The 21,653-nt window shown below is 47.1% G+C and overlaps 1 protein-coding gene across 4 annotated transcripts in view; it reads right to left on the bottom strand.

The window, feature by feature from the left end:
* Positions 1 to 21,653, bottom strand: part of DHX38 (DEAH-box helicase 38) — a 450,894-nt gene that overhangs the window by 120,365 nt on the left and 308,876 nt on the right. The window lies entirely within an intron of this gene.

The following is a 21,653-nucleotide window of genomic DNA, read 5'->3' as shown; positions in this document are numbered from 1 at the left end:
CATCCTGTCTCCAACAGAGGCCAAACCAGGCCACAAGAACCTGGCAATTACCCAAACACTAAGAAGATCCCATGCTACTGATGCAATTAATAGCAGTGGCTATTCCCTAAGTAAACTTGATTAATAGCCATTAATGGACTTCTCCTCCAAGAACTTATCCAAACCTTTTTTGAACCCAGTTAGTAAATTATGGCAGAGTACAGAAAACATTTCTGTATACCTTAATCTAACCACATAGCAAGCATGAATCATATATATATATATATATATATATATATATATATATATATATATATATATATATATATATATATATAGACAAGACAAACCATAGGTAAGCAGCAGAGGGCGCTAAAGGGGATAGGGAGGACTATACTCCCAGGTTTTTAGAGGTACCACCTGACCCGTGGACCGAGGGAGAGCTGGAACAGGTGCATGAATTAAGCAGCAGTGATTCAGACACAGCTGAATCAATGGTATAGAGGAGGAGGGTGTGCCAGAATGGTGGAGTTGGACAGAAAAGCCCAGCTCCTCAGAGGAAGAGCAGCAGGACATGGAGGTAGACTCCCGGACAGAGGAATCCTCAGGTTCTGCTATGGAGATTGAGTAAGTGGCCCGAGTGGGGGATGGTAAATGACATATAGTTTAAAGGAATGCTTTTTGCCTTAAGTTGTGAAACCTGTTGTGCACAAGCTGTTTTGGTTTGGGAAGGCCCCTAACCGCAGCACAACAGAGGGGAGTTGGGGAGTGTTGTGCATTTCCCTAAAAGGGAGCGGTAGCGGCTGGCTAGAGAGCCAAGTATTTGTGACTGTGTTCCTGGAAACTGGTGGCGGTTGGTGTGAAGAAGAAAAGGAACAGAACTTTTGAATTGCAATACAAACTGTTTTGTAAAAACTGTGTTTTTGTAATATTTTGGAGAGGAGTGGCTTTACCACCCACTCCCTCTAAGCTAAGCCTCAAGCCAAGTAGGGCAGTGCAGGTCTGGACCAAGGCCTGGGCATTTACAAGCAGCTAGACGGCATACAGGGAGAAGAGTGACCTGCAGGAGAGGTGACCTAGGAGCCGGATGAGTGAAGGAGCTGTGCAGCGCTGGCTTTGAGTGTTTACAATCCACACACATATAGGAAAATTTGTTCTTACCTGCTAATTTTCGTTCCTATAGTACCACAGATCAGTCCAGACAGTGGGTTGGAGCCTCCTGTCCAGCAGATGGAGACAGAGAAAAACTGAAAGGGTATCCCATATCAGGACAGTGCTTACCCTGCGTCCCTTCAGTATAAACATTATCAAAGCAGAAAGAATAACTTAATAGAAACATAGAAACATAGAAATGACGGCAGAAGAAGACCAAATGGCCCATCCAGTCTGCCCAGCAAGCTTCACACATTTTTTCTCTCATACTTATCTGTTTCTCTTAGCTCTTGGTTCTATTTCCCTTCCACCCCCACCTTTAATGTAGAGAGCAGTGATGGAGCTGCATCCAAGTGAAATATCTAGCTTGATTAGTTAGGGGTAGTAGCTGCCGCAATAAGCAAGCTACACCCATGCTTATTTGTTTTACCCAGACTATGTTATACAGCCCTTATTGGTTGTTTTTCTTCTCCCATGCTGATGAAGCAGAGAGCCATGCTGGATATGCATCGAAAGTGAAGTATCAGGCACATTTGGTTTGGGGTAGTAACCGCCGTAACAAGCCAGCTACTCCCCGCTTTGTGAGTGCGAACCCTCTTTTCTTCTCCCCTGCCGTTGAAGCAGAGAGCTCTGCTGGATGTGTGAAGTATCAGTTTTTCTTCTCCCCTGCCGTTGAAGCAGATAACTATGCTGTATATGCATTGAAAGTGAAGTATCAGGCTTATTTGATTTGGGGTAGTAACCGCCGTAACAAGCCAGCTACTCCCCTCTTTGTGAGTGTGAATCCTTTTTACCACATTTCCTCTTGCTGTTGAAGCTTAGAGCGATGTTGGAGTCACAGTAAGCATGTGTATGTTTATTTAATAAGGGTATTGTCTCCAGGCAGTAGCCATCATTCTGGCGAGTCACCCACTCTTCATTGGCGGCCTCTTGACTTTATGGATCCACAGTGTTTATCCCACGTCCCTTTGAAGTCCTTCACAGTTCTGGTCTTCACCACATCCTCCGGAAGGGCATTCCAGGCATCCACCACCCTCTCCGTGAAGAAATACTTCCTGACATTGGTTCTGAATCTTCCTCCCTGGAGCTTCAAATCGTGACCCCTGGTTCTGCTGATTTTTTTCCTACGGAAAAGGTTTGTCGTTGTCTTTGGATCATTAACACCTTTCAAGTATCTGAAAGTCTGTATCATATCACCTCTGCTCCTCCTTTCCTCCAGGGTGTACATATTTAGATTCTTCAATCTCTCCTCGTACGTCATCCGATGAAGATCCTCCACCTTCCTGGTCGCCCTTCTCCAGGGCGACCAGGAACATTGTAATCTGTTCAATACAATATGTTTGCTATAAGCATCCTAGAAATATTTTAAATAAATAAACCTCCCATACCAAAACAGCACTAAATGCCAACATTCAAGCAGTAACAAACCTACCTACAACTATGACAGCAGGTTCTAAAACACCAATATACCTCCTGTTAGGAAAACAAAACAAGCCAGGCTGCTGTATCCCTACACAGAAACTACATGCAGCAGAATATGCCCCTTTGGTCACACATGTAAAAGACATAGAAACATAGAAACATAGAAATGACGGCAGAAGAAGACCAAACGGCCCATCCAGTCTGCCCAGCAAGCTTCACACATTTTTTTCTCTCATACTTATCATTTTCTCTTAACTCTTGGTTCTATTTCCCTTCCACCCCCACCATTAATGTAGAGAGCAGTGATGGAGCTGCATCCAAGTGAAATACCTAGCTTGATTAGTTAGGGGTAGTAGGGGTAGTAACTGCTGCAATAAGCAAGCTACACCCATGTTTATTCCCTTTACCCAGACTATGTCATACAGCCCCTATTGGTTGTTTTTCTTCTCTCCTGCCGTTGAAGCGGAGAGCCATGCTGGTTATGCATTGAAAGTGAAGTATCAGGCCCTTTTGGTTTAGGGTAGTAACCGCCGTAACAAGCCAGCTACTCCCTGCTTTGTGAGTGCGAATCCTTTTTTTTTTTTTTCTTCTCCCCTGCAGTTGAAGCTATTCTGGATATGCGTGAAGCCTCAGCTTTTCTTATTCCCCTGCTGTTGAAGCAGAGAGCTATGCTGGAAATGCTTGATGTATCAGCCTCTCCCATGCCATGAAGCAGAGAGCCATGCTGGATATGCATCGAAAGCGAAGTATCAGGCACATTTGGTTTGGGGTAGTAACCGCCGTAATAAGCCAGCTACTCCCCGCTTTGTGAGTGCGAACCCTCTTTTCTTCTCCCCTGCCGTTGAAGCAGAGAACTATGCTGTATATGCTTGGAAAGTGAAGTATTAGGCTTATTTGGTTTGGGGTAGTAACCGCCGTAACAAGCCAGCTACTCCCCTCTTTGTGATAGCAAATCCTTTTTTCCACATTTCCTCTTGCCGTTGAAGCTTAGAGCGATGTTGGAGTCACAGTAAGCATCTGTATGTTTATTTAATAAGGGTATTGTCTCCGGGCAGTAGCCATCTTTCTGGTGAGCCACCCACTCTACATTGGCGGTCTCTTGACTCTATGGATCCACAGTGTTTATCCCACGCCCCTTTGAAGTCCCTCACAGTTCTGGTCTTCACCACCTCCTCCGGAAGGGCATTCCAGGCATCCACCACCCTCTCCGTGAAGAAATACTTCCTGACATTGGTTCTGAATCTTCCTCCCTGGAGCTTCAAATCGTGACCCCTGGTTCTGCTGATTTTCTTCCTACGGAAAAGGTTTGTCGTTGTCTTTGGATCATTAAAACCTTTCAAGTATCTGAAAGTCTGTATCATATCACCTCTGCTCCTCCTCTCCTCCAGGGTGTACATATTTAGATTCTTCAATCTCTCCTCGTACGTCATCCGATGAAGATCCTCCACCTTCCTGGTCGCCCTTCTCTGTACCGCTTCCATCTTGTCTTTGTCTTTTTGAAGATACGGTCTCCAGAACTGAACACAGTACTCCAGGTGAGGCCTCACCAAGGACCTGTACAGGGGAATAATCACTTCCCTTTTCTTACTCGATATTCCTCTCTCTATGCAGCCCAGCATTCTTCTGGCTTTTGCTATCGCCTTGTCGCATTGTTTCGCAGACTTCATATCATTAGATACTATCACCCCAAGGTCCCTCTCCTGCTCCGTGCACATCAGCCTTCCCCCCCCCATCGAATACATTTCATTCGGATTTCCACTCCCCATATGCATGACTTTGCATTTCTTTGCATTGAATCTCAGCTGCCATGTCTTCGACCACTCTTCCAGTTTCCTTAGATCCTGTCTCATTCTCTCCACTCCTTCCGGCGTGTCCACTCTGTTGCAGATCTTAGTGTCATCCGCAAAAAGACAAACCTTACCTTCAATCCCGTCCGCAATGTCGCTCACAAAGATATTGAACAGGACCGGTCCCAACACCGATCCTTGCGGTACACCACTTATAACCGCTCTCTCCTCAGAGAAGGTTCCATTTACCATCACACATTGTCTTCTGTCCGTCAACCAATTTGCAATCCAGGTCACCACATCGGCACTCAATAACCCGAGAAAGATCAAGTAAACAACTGTAACTCTGAAATTGTAATCTGAAATTCAAACCATTCAAAAAAGTGTTCTTATACACATATCTGTAGAACATATATACTACAGATATATGTTCTTATACACATATCTGTAGTATGTAGTATAAGTGTTCTTATACACATATCTTATACACATATATCTGTAGTGTTCTTATACACACATATCTGTAGTAGATACTTCCGGTGCCTTAGAATTTTGAGATAAAGTAGACCTTTCTCAATCAGAGGCTGTAAAAAATTTCGAACAGAGATATCACAGGTAAATGTAGTACCACGGACTGATCCGTGGTACTACAGGAATGAAAATCAGCAGGTAAGAACCAATTTTCCTTTCCCTGTATGTACTTGGATCAGTCCAGGCAGTGGGATGTACCAAAGCTTCCCTAAGTAGGGTGGGACCGAGATAGTCCTGCTCGAAGCACCTCTCTGCCGAAAGAACCAAAGACTGATGCCTGAACATGGAGGCAATAATGCCGAGCAAAAGTATGAAGAGATTTCCAGGTAGTTGCTCTGCATATCTCCTGTGGGGAGACCAGCTGGCTCTCCGCCCAAGAGGTAGCCTGTGAGCGCAACAAATGGGCCTTTAAGCCCTCCAGAACTGGCCCCGACAGATATAGGCCGACGCAATCGCCTCCTTTAGCCCGTGAGCGATGGTAGCCTTAGAGGCCTTGTTTCCCTTGTTGGGTCCACGCCATAGAACAAGAGATGATCAGAGACCCGAAACTCATTTGTGACTGATAAGTACTGCATGAGCACTCTTTTAACATCAAGGCGCTTAAGGTCTCCACCAGGCGTGTTGGCAATGTCATCAGAAGAAAAAGCAGGAAGCTCCACTGACTGATATAAATGAAAGGAGGACACGACCTTCGGTAAAAAGGATTGTACTGTCTTGAGGGAAACACCCAAATCAGAAAAACGAAGAAATGATTCCCTGTACGACACTCTTCTAGCCGAGCAAATAAAAACCAGAAAAACCATCTTAAGAGTCAGGTCCTTAAGTGTGGCCCGACGGAGGGGTTCAAAGGGAGCCCTGCAGAGAAATCGAAGTACTAGATTAAGGCTCCATGACGGACAAGTAGCTTGAACAGGCGGGTTCAAATGCTTAGCCTCCTTGAGGAATCGCATGACATCTGGGTGAGACGCCATGGCATAACTATCAACCCGCCCTAGGAGGGAGCCGAAACCTGAACCCACAGTGAACTGAAAGACAAACCCTTGGAAAGGCCATTCTGTACGAAGGCTAGTACCTGGGACACTGGGGCCTTGCACGCAGGCACTCCTGAATCAGCACACATCGTCTCAAACACTTTCTATTCGCAAAAATAAGTAAGAGATGTTGACGTCTTAAGCGCTCGCAACAGGGTGGAGATAACCTCCTCCTTATAATCCTTCTTTCTCAACCTTCGTCTCTCAAAAGCCAGGCTACTAGACAAAAGCGATCCACCTGATTGAAAAATATGGGACCCTGCCGCAGCAGATGTGGGAGATGACCAAGATGAAGAGGCCTGTCCACCGCAAGGTTCACCAGATCCAAGAACCATAGTCTCCGGGGCCACTCTGGTGCTACAAGAATGACCGGCCCTGTGTGAAGCTCTATACGTCTGAGTACCTTTCCCACCAGAGGCCAGGGTGGGTACCTTTCCCACCAGAGGCCAGGGTGGGAACATCTTCAGCTGCAGATGAGAGCAGTGCTCTCATCTGCAGCTGAAGAATCTGGGAGCCTTCGCATTCTGCAGAGTGGCCATGAGGTCTAAGAGGGGGGGTTCCCCACCTGCGCACGACGAGATCCATTCTCTCTGACAGCTCCCACTCGCAGGGGGACTCAGGTAGTCGGCCTGAACATTCTCCTTCCCCGCAATGTGGGAGGTCGCCAGACGATCCAGATGGTGCTCCGCCAAAGAGAACAGCTTGCTGGCTTCCAGGGCCACCAGACAACTCCTGGTGCCTTCCTGGCACTTGATGTAGGCCACCGTGGTGGCGTTGTCAGGAAGGACTCGTACAGCTTTGCGACGGAGTGAGGGCAGAAAAAAAATTTGAGAGCCAAACAAACCGCACGCGCCTCCAAGTGATTGATGTGCCACCGGGCTTGGACTCGGGACCACACAGACCCTGGGCAGACTAGTTCTGACACACTGCTCCCCAGCCAGATAGGCTGGCATCGTCGTTACAATAATCCACTGGGGCGTCTCTAGGGGCATCCCCTTTGACAGGTGAGTGAGAGAAAGCCACCATTGCATGCTGGCATGGTAGACTCGGAGAGCAGTAGAGGAGTCTGAAACTGCTCAGAGACCAGCTTCCAGCGTGTCAGCAACACTTTCTGCAAAGGCTGCATATGCGCAAAAGCCCAAGGAACCAAATCTATAGTGGAAGCCATAGCTCCCAGAACCTGAAGATAGTCCCAGGCAGTGGGAATCGAGAGAGTTTGATCGCACACGCCTTGGGAAGCAAAACCTTGCCCATGCTGGTGTCGAAGCGTGCTCTTAAGAACTCCAAGACCTGAGAGGGCTTGAGATTGCTTTTGGGGAAATTGATGATCCACTCGAGGGAAGTGAGGACAGACAAAACTCTGTTGATCGCCGACTTGCAGAGCGTTTCCGATTTTGCCCGAATGAGCCAGTCGTCCAGATAAGGGTGGACCAGGACTCCCTCCCGATGGAGGAACGCTGCCACCACCACGACCTCGGTAAATGAGCGAGGAGCGATGGCAAGCCTGAATGGAAGAGCCCGAAACTGGAAGTGGCCCCAGGATGTTGAAGCGAAGACACTTCTGATGTTCCTGATGGATTGGGATATGCAGATAGGCCTCCAACAAATCGAAGGAGGCCAGGTATTCGCCGGAGTGAACCGCAGCTATGACCGCCCTCAGGGTCTCCATTCGAAAATGGGGAACCTCGAACACTGACTCTTGAGGTCCAGGACTGGCCGAAAGGAGCCGTCCTTCTTGGGAACGACGAAGTAGATGGAATATTGGCCGGACCCTTGTTCCTCCCAGGGGACCGGGACTATAGCTCCTAGCTTTTGCAGCCTGTCGAGAGACTGGCACACTGCTTGATGCTTCTGGCTCCTGCAAGGAGAGATTAAATAGTGGTTCGGGAGATCCCGAGCAAACTCTAAAGCGTAGCCGTTTTCGATCACCTCGAGGACCCACTGATCCGTAGTGATTTTGACCCATTCCTCGAGAAAAAGGGACAGATGTCCACCTAAGTTGGGAACGGAGGAATGGGCCGGCCGCATCTCATTGGGAGGACTTAGTGGTGGATCCTTGGGGGTGAGCCTCTCGGAATGGATGTTGTCCACAAAAGGAGTGAGACCAAGAATAGGACCTAGAGGAGGTAGGTCTTTGGGCAGCCCCCTGCGGCTTGTTGTACCTGCGCTGCCCCTGGAAACGAGAGTGTGACGGAAAGAAGGACTTAGACTGTCTAGGGCGCTCCTCAAGCAGCTTATGGATCTTATTTTCCCCCAAAGATTTAATAAGCTGTTCCAGGTCCTCTCCGAAAAGCAACTGACCCTTGAATGGGAAAGTGCCCAACTGCAATTTAGAAGAGGAGTCCGCAGCCCAATTGTGCAGCCAGAGGAAACGCCAGGCTGACACTGCTGAAACCATGGCTCTGGCTTGCACCCTGAGGAGGTCATAGAGGGCATATGCGCCGTATGCAACCGCCACTTCCAACCGTTTTGCCTGTTCCGCCTCTGCAGACGGGAGGTCCTGGGTGCTGAGTAGTTGTTGAACCCGCCTAAGGCTTGCCTGCTGCATGAGACTGCTGCAGATTGTCGCCTGGACCCCGAGCGCCAAAACTTCAAATATCCTCTTGAGATAGACTTCTAACTTGCGGTCCTGAAGGTCCTTCAAGGCGGTCGCCCCCACGACTAGAATGGCAGTCCTCTTTGTGACCGCGGAAACCAAAGCATCCACCTTGGGAATCTTGAGCATATCAAGGATAGAGCTTCTCCATAGCTCTGCCCATTCGCAACCCGGCATCCAGTGCTTCCCATTCCCGCAGCAGTATCATTATCAGCTTTGGATGAAAGGGGAAGGTGCACGGAGATGCCCTCAGGCCAGCCAGGACTAGGACTATGTTGCTAGAAGTCGAGGCACCCGAGCTGTCCTCCGGAGGAGCATCTATGCCCAGCTCTGCCAAAACGAAGGGTACGAGGGGATCCAGCTCCTCACGCTGGAACAGGCACAATACCCGTGGATCTTCCCCCTCCACTGGAGGATTCTGGGAGAGAATATCGGCATCCGGGTCGGGGTCCGGAAGCTGAGGGGCTGTACCAGCGGAGGCCGAAGGGACCGAGACCCCTGGTACCAACCGAACCCAGTTTGCTCCTTGAGCATTAGGGATAGTGGGTCCCTGAGCCGGAGATGCCCTAGGGGCCTTAGCAGGAGGAGGGCCTATAGGAGGCCGAGGAGGCGAAGGGTCTGAAGGTGGGTCATCCTGCTGCATCAGACTGGCCACATATGCTTTATGCATCAGAAGAAGAAATTCTGAAGTAAAATGTCCAGGTGCTTTCCCTGGCATCGGGGGAGAGGGGATCAACGAGCTGTAGAGGGTCTGAGCTTGTGCCTGAAGGGTCCACGGGGCTCAAATCTGGTAGGGAGTGAGGAAAATTCTCGTCCCCTTCCCCAACAGGCTCAGATTCTGAAACTAGGTCTGCAGACAAAATGGCCACCGTTCTTGCGGTTTGCAGGAACGGGGCCAACCTCGCTGCACGCTTGCAGGGCCGCGAACGAGTCGCTGATTTATCCAACTCAGGGGGACCTTCCCTGCCAGCTAGGCAACACGAACAGACTCCCTCGTGGGAGAGCCTCAAGGCAGGCTCTCCGCACGCAAGACAAAAGGTCGATCGAGGCATGGAGGGAGGGGGGGAACAGAACTGCCGCTGAGAACGGCAAAGGTCGGCAGTGCATGGCTGCGAGCGCGAAGAAGCTATTTCAGCTAACTACTCCTTCCCCCGGAGGTATCAGATGTTAGCCGAGCCAAACAAAACCTCCTGTATCTTTTTTTTTTTTTTTTTTAGTTTTGCTTGCAAGACAGAGGAATGAAGCTTCTCTGTCAGCAGACCCGAGGCATGCTACTTCTCTGGGTCTGCACGGGGAAGGGACTGGACCATCATTGTCACCCCTAGGCAGGCAGGTCACCGGGTAGGGTCCTAGGCTGATCACATCAAGGGGGCAAGCCCCCCTAGGCCCAGATAAGAGCAAGGAGCAAAGTTGTCGCCCTTAAGATTTTTTTTTTTTAACTTTATAAAATTAGGTGTACTTGCTTGATCAGGAAACAGACAGAGAGAGAAATAAAAAAAACTTTCCCAGGCGAATAACTGTCTAGAAAGGGGTAACCGCAGGTTCTGCTATCTGCATCTGCTGGAGACAGAGAAATACTGAAGGGACACAGGGGTAAGCACTGTCCTGACATAGGATACCCTTTCAGTTTTTCTGTCTCCATCTGCTGGACAGGAGGCTCAACCCACTGTTTGGACTGATCCGGGTACGTACAGGGAAATATATTAATTCTATGCTTGTCTATATATAAGAACTTAAGACTTGCTATACTGGGACAGACCAAAGGTCCATCAAGCCCAGTATCCTCTTTCCAAAAGTGGCCAATCCATTTCTCAAGCACCTGGCAGGATCCCAAAGGGTTGATAGATTCCCAGCTGCTTATCCCAAGAATAAGCGGTGGATTTCTGCAACTCCATCTTAATAATGGTTAACGGACTTTTCCTCCAGTAATTTGTCCAAACCATTCTTAAACACTAACAGCTTTCACCACATCCTCTGGCAATGAATTCCTTAGCTTAATTATGTGTGGAGTAAAAAAAATATTTTCTCTTATTTAGGTGCATTTTAAAAGCCCTGCATGCACCAAAGCCAGGAGATACGTGCACAAGATGGGCCGGTGCTTGCTGAATGGATTTTATAAGCCACTCATGGACACGTGCATCTCCCACTGCATGCACAAGGAAATAGTTTGCAAAAAGGGGCCGGAAGTGGGCATGGTCTGGGAAGGGAATAGGTGTGTCAGTGGAAGGTCAAGAGATGTATGCGCAGATGTGCGCCATGGTCCCCTGCCGCGTTATTTTACTTCTGCTATGGATGGCGTGTAAGTAGAAAATTAAAAAATTTAGGCCAGGCAGTTGTGTTTTGCAACATTTGCACTCTGTTAAGGTTGTTCTTAAATATTCTCTGAATTAGGGAAAGCAGAATTGCTTACCTTTAACAGGTGTTCTCCTAAGACAGCAGGATGTTAGTCCTCACACATGGGTGACATCATCAAATGGAGCCCAACACGGAAAACATATGTTTTGACTGACACACTAAGCATGCCCAGCATGCCACTATCATTACGTCCATGCGGGGTCCCCTCTTCAGTCTTATAATATAGAGCTCGCAAAAAATAAAAGAAACCCAAAAAAGAAACAAACTCCACAGGGAGGCAGGTGGGTTTCATGAGGACTATAGCTGGGGAAAACCTGTCAGTCAAAGTTCCCAGCATGCCATGACCCCTGTGTCCACAGGGGTCTCACTTCAGTCTTGTTTGTAGCAAAAAAGTGCGAGCGAAAAATAAAATAACAAAACATAAGCGGACCCAACTCTGCGGGGTGGCTGGTGGGTTTCGTGAGGACTACATCCTGCTGTCCTGGGAGAAAGCAGAGTTGCTTACCTGTAACAGGTGTTCTCCCAAGACAACAGGATGTAGTCCTCACATGTGGGTGACGTCACTGGACGGAGCCTATCACTGAAAACTTTTCTGTCAAAGTTTCTAGAACTTTTGACTGGCACACTGAGCATGTCCAGCATGCCATGATCCCTCGAGCCACAGGGGTCTCCCTTCAGTCTCATTTGTAGAAAAAGGTGCAAGTGAAAAATAAAATAAAACGTTTCGGACCCAACTCTGCGGGGTGGCGGGTGGGTGTCGTGAGGACTACCATCCTGCTGTCCTGGGAGAACACCTGTTACAGGTAAGCAACTCTGCTTTCTCCCAGGACAAGCAGGATGGTAGCCCTCACATGTGAGTGATTAGCAAGCTTCAGGTTGACTCATTTGTTTGGACCAACAGCGTACAACTTGTGCAACAGGCACAACAACTGGCGTACTGTTGGGAAAAATGAGGCAGCCTGAATTCACAACAGGTGATTGTGGAAGGAGTTGGGCATTATACTGGAAAAAAAATTTTCAAGACAGAGTGTCCAAAGACAGAGTCTTGACAGTCTTCCTTATCTAAGCAGTACTGGGATGCAAATGTGTGAAGAGATCACCATATCGCAGCCTAGCAGATGTTGGCAATTGGTACTGAACGATAGTATGTTACTGACGTTGCCATGGCCATTACAAAATGTGCCTTCACTCACCCCCGGAGCGGAAGGCCTGCTTCCTCATAGCAGAATTCGATACAGTTTGCTATCCAGTTGGAGAGAGTTTGTTTGCCCACTGCAACTCCCAGCTTGCTTTTGTCAAAAGAAACAAAGGGTTAGGTGGATTTCCTATGGACTGCAATGTGGTCTTAGATAAAATGCAAGTGCATGCATACAGTCCAAGGTCTCGCCCTGGTGAGAGGGAGGCCTTGGGAAAAGAGTGGGCAAGACTATAAACCGATTCAAGTGGAAGTCAGTAACCACCTTGGGAAGGAATTTAGGGTGAGTACGGAGGACCACTCAGTCACGGAGGAACCTAGTGTAGGGTGAGTATGCAACAAGGGCTTGTAACTCACTGACCCTTTGAGCAGATGTAATGGCTACGAGGAAAAGAATTTTCCATGTTAGAATTTTTAATGTCATAGGAATTCAAAGGCTCAAACGGGAAACGCATGAGCCTTGTGAGCACTACATTTAGGTCCCATTCCCTAACAGGTGATCGTAAAGGAGGCTTAAGTTGTAGAAAGCCCATCATAAGCAGACTCATAAGGGGTTGAGCCATTATTAGGGCATCTCCTACTCCCTGGTGGTACACTGAAATGGCACTGAGGTATACCTGTGCAGAGAATGTCTGGAGACCAGAATCCGAAAGGAACCCCATATATAGCCTAATAGAGATGGAGTGGGGCAGGAAAAGGGGCCAATACCTTTTTGTGTACACCATTTGGTAAATCCTGTCCATTTTGAATGTAAGATTTACATGGGGAAGGTTTTCGTGAAGCTACAAGTACCTGAAAAACATTAGTGAAAAGATTTGAAGGTTCGGATGGTATAAATTGCCATGATTGTGTGTTATCAAATTGAGCTGTGGACAGGCAAATTGGGTCCTGGATTGATAGGTCGAGAAGTATGGGGAAGTATACTTGTTGAAGTCAGTACGGGGGTATGAGAATCATTAAATCCTTGTCCTGCTGTAGCTTCACGAGAGATTTTTGGCTATGAGCAGTATCGGAGGAGACGTATATAGGAGGCCTTTGTTCCAGGGGCGAGCAAAGGCGTCCATGGCTAACGTGTTTCGTTGCCTGTGTAGGGAGCAGAATCTGTCCACTTTGTGTTTCAATTCAGACGCAAAGAGGTCGATGGTTGGTTGACCTCGGCGCTAGAAGATTTTGCTCACTACACATGGATTCAGAGATCACTCGTGGGGATGGAGGCATCGATTGAGATGGTCTGCTAGTACATTCGGTATGCCTGTTAGATAAGTGGCACGGAGATGCATGAAGTGTGCAAGGGCCCAGGCCCAGATCTGTGCGGCTTCCTGGCAGCGCCAATAAGAGCCTGTGCATCCCTGCTTTTTCGAGTACCACATTGCCACTATGTTTCCTGTCTGTATCCACACAGTTTTGTGTGAGAGGCAGTGTTTGAAGGCATAAAGGGCATAACATATGGCTCGAAGCTCCAGGAAGTTGATGTGAGACTGTTCATTGAGCGGAGTCTACACATCTTGACTTTGGAGGTTGTTAATACGAGCCCCCCAACCCAAGTTGGATGTGACCGTGGCCAAGGTCACCTGAGGAATTGGTTACTGGATCGGTGACATGGATCAGGGACGAAAGCAGTTAAATGGTTTAGAGCCACTGAATTTTAAAGTGCACTGAGTTTTTCCCCATGGCTAGTCTGGCCATAGGAGTGAAACATACATAGAAATGATGGCAGAAGAAGACCAAATGGCCCATCCAGTCAGCCCAGCAAGCTTTCACACTTTTTTTTTTTCGCTCATACTTATCTATTACTCTTGGCCCTTATTAGTAACTTTTTGGTTCTAGTTACCTTCCAACCCTGCCATTGATCTAGAGAGCAATGATAGAGCTGCATCTAAGTGAAGTATCTAGCTTGATTGGTTAGGGGTAGTAACCGCCGCAATAAGCAAGCTTCTCCCACGCTTATTTGTTTACCCAGCCTGTGCCATTCACTCCTTGCTGGTTGATGTTTGAATATAAATCCTCTTTTCTTTATTCCCCCCTGCCGTTGAAGCAGTGAGTTGCGCTGGATATGTATTCCAAGTGAAGTATCAGGCTTAATTGATTCGGGGTAGTAACCGACGTAAAAAGCAAGCTACACCCATAATTATTTGTTTACCCAGACTACGTAATTCAGACCTTGTTGGTTGTTGCTTGAATATACATCCTCTTTTCCTCTTTCCCCCCTGCCGTTGAAGCAGAGAGCTATGCTGGATATGCATTGAAAGTGAAGTATCAGACTTATTTGGTTTGGGGTAGTAAACGCCTCAACAAGCAAGCTACTCCCCCACTTTTTTGTGAATGCAAATCCTTTTTTCCACATTTCCTCTTGCCATTGAAGCATAGAGCAATGTTGGAGTCGCATTAACAGTGAGTATGTTTATTGAATTAGGGTATTTATCTCCAGGTAGTAGCTGTCATTCCTGCAAGCCACCCCCATACCTCTTCTCTTCATTCACATCCTCTAGACTTTATGGATACACAGTATTTATCCCACACCCCTTTGAAATCCTTCACAGTTTTGGTCTTCATCACTTCCTCCGGAAGGGCATTCCAGGCATCCACCACCCTTCTCTGTGAAGAAATACTTCCTGACATTGGTTCTGAGTCTTCCTCCCTGGAGTTTCAAATCGTGACCCCTGGTTCTGCTGATTTTTTTTCCAGCGGAAAAAGTTTGTCACTGTCTTTAGATCATTAAAATCTTTCAAGTATCTGAAAGTCAGTATCATATCACCTCTGCACCTCCTTTCCTCCAGTGTGCACATATTTAGATTCTTCAATCTCTCCTAAGTCATTCGATAAAGACTCTCCACCTTTTTGGTCGCCCTTCTCTGGACTGCCTCCATCCTGTCTCTGTCCATTCGGAGATACGGTCTCCAGAAATGAGCACAATACTCCAGGTGAGGCCTCACCAAGGACCTGTACAAGGGGATAATCACTTCCCTTTTCTTACTCTATATTCCTCTCTCTATGCAGCCCACCATTCTTCTGGCTTTGTTTTGCCAACTTCAGATTGTTAGACACCATCACCCCAAGGTCTCTCTCCTGCTCCGTGCACATCAGCCCTTCACCCCCCATCGAATACAATTCTTTTGGATTTCCACACCCCATATGCATGACTCTGCACTTCTTGGCATTGAATCTCAACTGCCATATCTTCGACCACTCTTCCAGCTTCCTTAAATCCCATCTCATTCTCTCCACTCCTTCCGGCGTGTCCACTCTGTTGCAGATCTTAGTGTCATCCGCAAAAAGACAAACCTTACCTTCTATCCCGTCCGCAATGTCGCTCACAAAGATATTGAACAGAACTGGTCCCAACACCGATCCTTGCGGCACTCTGCTTAACACCGCTCTCTCTTCAGAGTAAGTTCCATTTACCATCACATATTGTTGGTGACGTGGACTGTGGAAGCCATGTCACCCAGGAAAGGGAAGAATTGATGGGCTGAAGCTATGTTGCATGCGCCCAGAGATGTGGACAGTTTGATAGGATGTCTGTGCGGTTGTTGGGCAGGAAGGCCTTTTGGACCGTAGTGCCCAGATCTGCTCCGATGGAGGCAAGGAGGTGAATCGGATCCATATGGGATTTATGGTAGTTGATCAGAAATCCCAGCAAATTTAGTAGATTTATAGTGAGTCTTAGAGCTCCTTGCTTGGATTGACTCCTTATTAGGCAGTCATCCAGGTAAGGAAACACGTGAATGCTGTTTTTGCGTAGAATAGCGGCAATCACTGATAGGCATTTGGTGCAATACATGAGGTGTCGAAGCTAGTTTGAATGGCAGAACTTGGTATTGAAAATGCTATTGACTCACTATGAAGCGTATTGAAGGTTCTGAGAATAGAGTCAACCTCCTTGTTGTAGTAAGAGAAGCATGGTGCTGAGAGACACCATTCTGAACTATTCTTTCTGAAGAAATTTGTTGAGATTTCTGAGGTCCAGGATGGGCGGTGGTCACCTGTTTTCCTTGAAAGTAGGAAATAGCGGGATTAAAATCCTCTGCCTTGCTGTGTCTGGGGAACGGTGTCCCATGCCCTGTCCTCAATAGGATGGACTGTTCTGTTCTCTGGCAAGGTTTCAAAATCCAGAAGCCTGCCCGACTGGCGGAGCTGGTGTGATCTGGATATCAGTTGCTGATGAGTAGGTGCTTTTTGAAGTGAACTGGTTGATCTCTCGCAGGAGCTGGATACTCCTCGTGTGAGTGGTAAAAGGTCCTTCTAGCATCCCTCTTCGCTGGTTTTCTAGCCGAGGAGGGAGGATTTGCAAGAAATGTAGAGAGCTGTCGCAGGGTCTCACAGTGGTCTTGCAATTGAGCCACTGTCTGCTAGACCTTGTGCACGAAGAGATGATCTGCGGTGCATGGTAGATCAGCTAGTTTATTTTGGACTTCGAGCCGTAAATCAGGGGCCATAAACCAGGTTCACCATCTAGCACTGAATCCTGTTGCTGGCAACGGGAGGACGTTTCAAAGCAATGACATATTCAAACTTCATGTTGATGGTAGTGAGGTTCCCTTGGTGTTGTGTCAAACATAGCTGGTAAACAGCAATATGTGACACCAACATGGATCCTTGGAAGATTTACGACCTAGACTCTCCTGAAAACGTCTTTAGTGACCAGGTTGAAAGGGATGTTATTTGGAGAGATCATCTCCACCCTTCTGGTGGAGAAGGCTCCGAGAGGAGGTTGGTTTAGGTCTCGATGGGATTGGTGCTGAAGTGGGATTAGAGTCCCTATCGCCCTTTGAGTATCCCGAGATAGGTATAGTGGCTCGAGGAGGCTCAGAAGGATGAGTCGGCGGCGATGACTTAGGCTATCGTTAGTAGGGTACCGATGAGGACAGCGAGGCGGTGCCGCAATGGTGCGAATTTCGAAGGCTCCGGTATTGGTGGCAGTATGGGGGCTAGCATCGATTGAGGTTGTAGATTCTGGAAGGCATCGAGGACAGCCTGGCAGACGAGGACATCCAGCTCCTCCTTGGAACGGGCTATCTTGGTTGCAGGCCCCAAACTATGGAATTCGTTACCCGAAGAACTAAGATTACAAAAGGACCTGAAAATCTTAAAACCAAAACAAAACAGCTGAAAGCTTTATTATTTAGAAATGCCTATGTATTAGCGGCAGAGAACAAAATCAATATGTTTGTGCGGTCCTTACTATCTGTTCCTGAGTTTAAAGTTATAACATCTGGCTTTATCTGTTTTTATTTCATTTTTATCATTTTTTAATAGTAATGTTATTTTAAGTTTTTGTACTTTATTTATTTTACTATGTGCAATTGTTACCAATTTTACTGTTTTATATATTTTCAAGTTTATGATGTATTATGTATTTCCTTTTTTATGATTAAATGTACACTGTCGTGATTGTCCGAGATTGACGGTATATTAAAAAAATAAATAAACAGCAGCTTTACATGCTCCTTTCATCTCTGTGCTACTGCCCTGTTAAAATGCTTCCGCAATTAAATTGCTCCATTACTAGTCGATATTACTAATCTCTCCATCTCCACTGGGCATCTGCTACTTGCCTCAAGCGAACACCTGTTAAACTCATACTAAACAAATTTACCTTAGATCCCTCTAACCCAGCGGTTCTCAACCAGTGTGTTGCGGCACACCAGTGTCGCCAAGCACAGGCAGGTGTGTCGAGCACTTCCTGGTCTCCGCTCTTCCCTCCCTCTCCTGACCCCCAGCGAGACGCGCACAGTTCTTGAACGAACACTGCTGCTGTTCCTGCCCGTGCTATCAGCACTTTCAAGCTCAGAGTAGAACGGCAGCAGTGTTTGTGGAAGCCAGCAACAGCAGCATGGCCTTTTCTTTGTCCCGCCCCTGCGGCCCGGAAGAAGAAGTGATATTTACCAGGCACGCGGGAAGAAGAAAGGGCCATGCTGCCGCTGTCAAATTCATGTCCCAAGTCTCCCCCCCCCCCCAGTGGAAAGAACATAGCAATCAGCTGTTTGTCTGTGCTGCGATCATCACTACGCAGTACAGTCAGCTGAGAATGTGGTCGTGGCAATTTCCTGCCGCGCAGCTGATTGGGAAATCTGTCGATTAGCTGCCTTGGGTCTGCGGCGTTTAACTTTTTTTTTTTATATGGTCCCTGCTCCAGCCCTACGGGTCCCACTGATGTCAACAGGATTGTGGCCTAAATTGTAAGACACCCCCCCCCCCCCAAATGCCTTCTGCAGCTCCCCTCTCTCCTCGTAGTGGCACTAGGCTCAGCGACTCATGTCCGTTCCAGCCCTTTCCCTCGGGAACACTTCCTGCCTCTCCTCAGGCTGCGATCAACTGGCTCCTGCAAATTAAAACGCAGCCTCTTCATACCGTGGGGAACCTGTCATTGGCTTCCCGAGGCTCTGCACATCCACAGCCTACAGCAGCTATTCTCAGCCCCTCCTCCCTACACCCTCCGTACCACGTGAACTTCCCCTGGCTCCGGTAGCTAGAATCGTGGCCTTTCTGCTCTTGGCCACTCACCTGTGCGACCAACAATGGCCCACAGAGAGAGACAGTCACTGACTCCCGCAGCCCTTGCACATCATGGCTACTCGGATTTCCCAAATAGCCGCATGGCAGGAAATCCCCACGGCCACATTCTCAGTTGACTACTCTGTGCTGCGATGATCACAGCACAGGCAGACAGCTGAGTGCTGCCTTCTTACCGCTGCAGGGCCGGGGGAGTCACTCCTGCTGCAGTTCTCAACTTGTCACGACTGCTTTAATAGCAGAATACCGGCTGCCTTGTGCAATAGCTGCCATGTGGAGTGGGGATGAGTGAGACAGAGAGTGCCAGCATGTGTGTAAGTATGTGAGAGAATGTATGTGATTGAGACTGTGTGTGTAAGAGAAAAAAGTGTGAAAGCAAGAGTCTGATCAGGGAGGTGACTGGTGTGTGTATGAGAGAGAGATTGGTCAGGTAGGTGACTGGTGCATATGAGTGAAAGGGATCGGTCAGGGGTGTGACTGGTGTGTGTGTGTGAGAGAAAGATTGGTCAGGAAGGTGACATGTGTGTGTGACAGAAAGTGTGTATGTGTGTGTGAGACAGACAAGTCATGGACCTTAAGGAAGAGGAACGTCAGAACAGAGCTTCACCAGCCATTGCTGCTTCTGGTGTGTGCTAAGGTCCACAAGGGAAAGGAGTAGGAGAGTTTCTAGTAAAGGTAAGTAAAGGTGGCTTTTTATGTTTATCTTTTTGGATTGACTGCCATTTTAATTGTTGGGTATTATGTGATGTGTCTGCTGTTTGAAATATTTTATTGGTGTTAGGGAATTTTTAATAATTTTGTAAGTTTTTAATGATCAGATATTATTCTATTTATCAGCTGTTTTATATTTATTATTCTAGTTTTATAATTATTATTTTATATTTCTTGAGAAATGTATAAATAGAAATGTGGAGACAAAAACTGAATTGGAAACAGCAAGAAGCCAGACTGAGTGTATTCAGAGCAACAATGGGAAAACAAAATCATTAACTTAATGGTTACTTTATTCTGTATTTGGGGATGGTCTATCTGTGTTCTGCGTGTGTGACCCAGGTAAAGGTATTCTGCAAGCTTGTAGTTTCTGTGTAGGGATCTATAGCAGCTTGGCTTGTTCTGGTTTTCCTCATAGGAGGTGTTTTGGTGTTTAGGGCCTGGTTAAATATTTGTAGTGTTGCCTTTTCATAGATAGGATTGTTACTGTTTGAATGAGTTCCATAATGCAGGTGTAACTTTTTGCGCATTAGTTTGTGTGCATTATTGCAGATCCTGGGAGTCTATTAGGTGCTATATTTCTGTTTCCATTTCTTCAGTTTTGTACTGCATGCAGAGTAGCTTTTTTGGATCTCCATTCCAGTTTGGCTCCATATTTGTAATTTGCGGTCTTTCTGTACTTGGTGAAGGTCGATTCTATGTGTGTGACCGATGTGAAGTATTTTACTAGCATGTAGGCATTTGTATCAATATTATTTGTTGTGTTTTCTCAATAGGACATGTATTGGTGGTAAATTATTGTTTTTTCATAAGGAGGGTTATTGCACCTGGTAGGAGAGAGTGTTTATGTTGCTGTTACTGAGATGCCACCAAAAATATCTTTTTTGCATGGTAAATTGAAAGGGGAATGTCCTAGTTCTGTTCAGCACCCATTGTTGGGGGGTCAGGGTGGATCCCGTAGATACAGAGTATATGTTTATATTTAGCCCCGTGACGGTCATGTGTTCAGTGTGTCACGCATATGACAACCATCTATCAGGTGTGTCCTGAATGAAAAAAGGTTGAGAACCACTGCTCTAACCTCTCCAATTACCATCCATTTCCTCTACCATTTCTTGCCAAAATCACTGAATCCTCTATACTGAAACAACTTACCCAACTTAGATTGTAAGCCCTCTGGGAAAGGAAAATTGGTTCTTACCTGCTAATTTTCATTCCTGTAGTACCATGGATCAGCCCAGACTGCTGGGTTATGCCGCCCTTCCAGCAGTTGGAGACAGAGAAAAACTTGAAGGGCACCCCTGTAAGTACGGTGTGCCACCTGCAGCCCCCCTTCAGTATAATCACTATCAAAGCAGAATAATAGAACTGGTAACAGGAATCCAACATTTAACAATGTAAGAAATCTACTATACACAATATTTGGAGCACCTACCAAATCTTCAGCCTGCTATATAACTGGACAATAAAAGAGGAAGAAAGACTGTCGAGTGAATTCAGAACTGGGCGGGCAAGTTGGCTGATCCGTGGTACTACAGGAACAAAAATTAGCAGGTAAGAACCAATTTTCCTTTCCCTGTACGTACCCGAATCAGCCGAGACTGCTGGGATGTACCCAAGCCACCTTAAATGAGGTGGGACCTGGCAAGCCCCGCTTGAAGCACCCTGCTACCAAAACTCTCGGAAGCTGGAGCCCCCACATCCAAACGGTAATGCCAAGCAAAAGTATGCAAAGATTTCCAAGTCGCAGCCCTACAGATTTTCTGGGGTGAAATCAGCCTGAGAACGAAGCAAATGAGCTTTTAGACCATCTGGAACAGCTCGCCCGTGACATAGGTACGCTGAAGCAATAGCTTCCTTCAACCACTGAGCTATAGTAGTTTTGGAAGTTTTATTCCCTTTCTTGGGATCGCTCCACAAGACAAAGAGATGATCTGACAGGCGAAAGTCTTTAGTGACCTCCAAGTAACGCAGCAGTGTCCACCTGACATCCAAACGCTTCAGTTCCCGTGCATGCGGAGAACTTTGATCCAAATTCGGAAAAGCTGGCAACTCAACGGACTGGTTCACGTGAAAAGCCGACACAACCTTTGGAAGAAAGGATGGTACTGTTCTCAGGGAAACGCCAGAATCGGAGAATCGAAGAAAAGGTTCGTGACAGAGCCTGAATCTCAGAAACTCTCCGAGCCGAGCAGATAGCCATGAAAAACACCGTTTTGAGCATAAGATTCTTCAGAGTAACGCACTGGAGCAGTTCAAATGGAGGTGCAACAACATCCGAAGGACCAAATTTGAACTCCAGGATGGACAAACAGCCCGACGTGATGGATTCAAGTGCTTAGCACCTCGAAGTAAATGTACCACATCTGGATGAGTGGCTA

This window comes from Rhinatrema bivittatum, chromosome 7 (assembly GCF_901001135.1).
Source record: "Rhinatrema bivittatum chromosome 7, aRhiBiv1.1, whole genome shotgun sequence".
NCBI classification, from domain to species: Eukaryota; Metazoa; Chordata; class Amphibia; order Gymnophiona; family Rhinatrematidae; genus Rhinatrema; species Rhinatrema bivittatum.
Note: the sequence above shows the minus strand (reverse complement) of the source record. Positions and strands in the feature narration are given on the sequence as shown.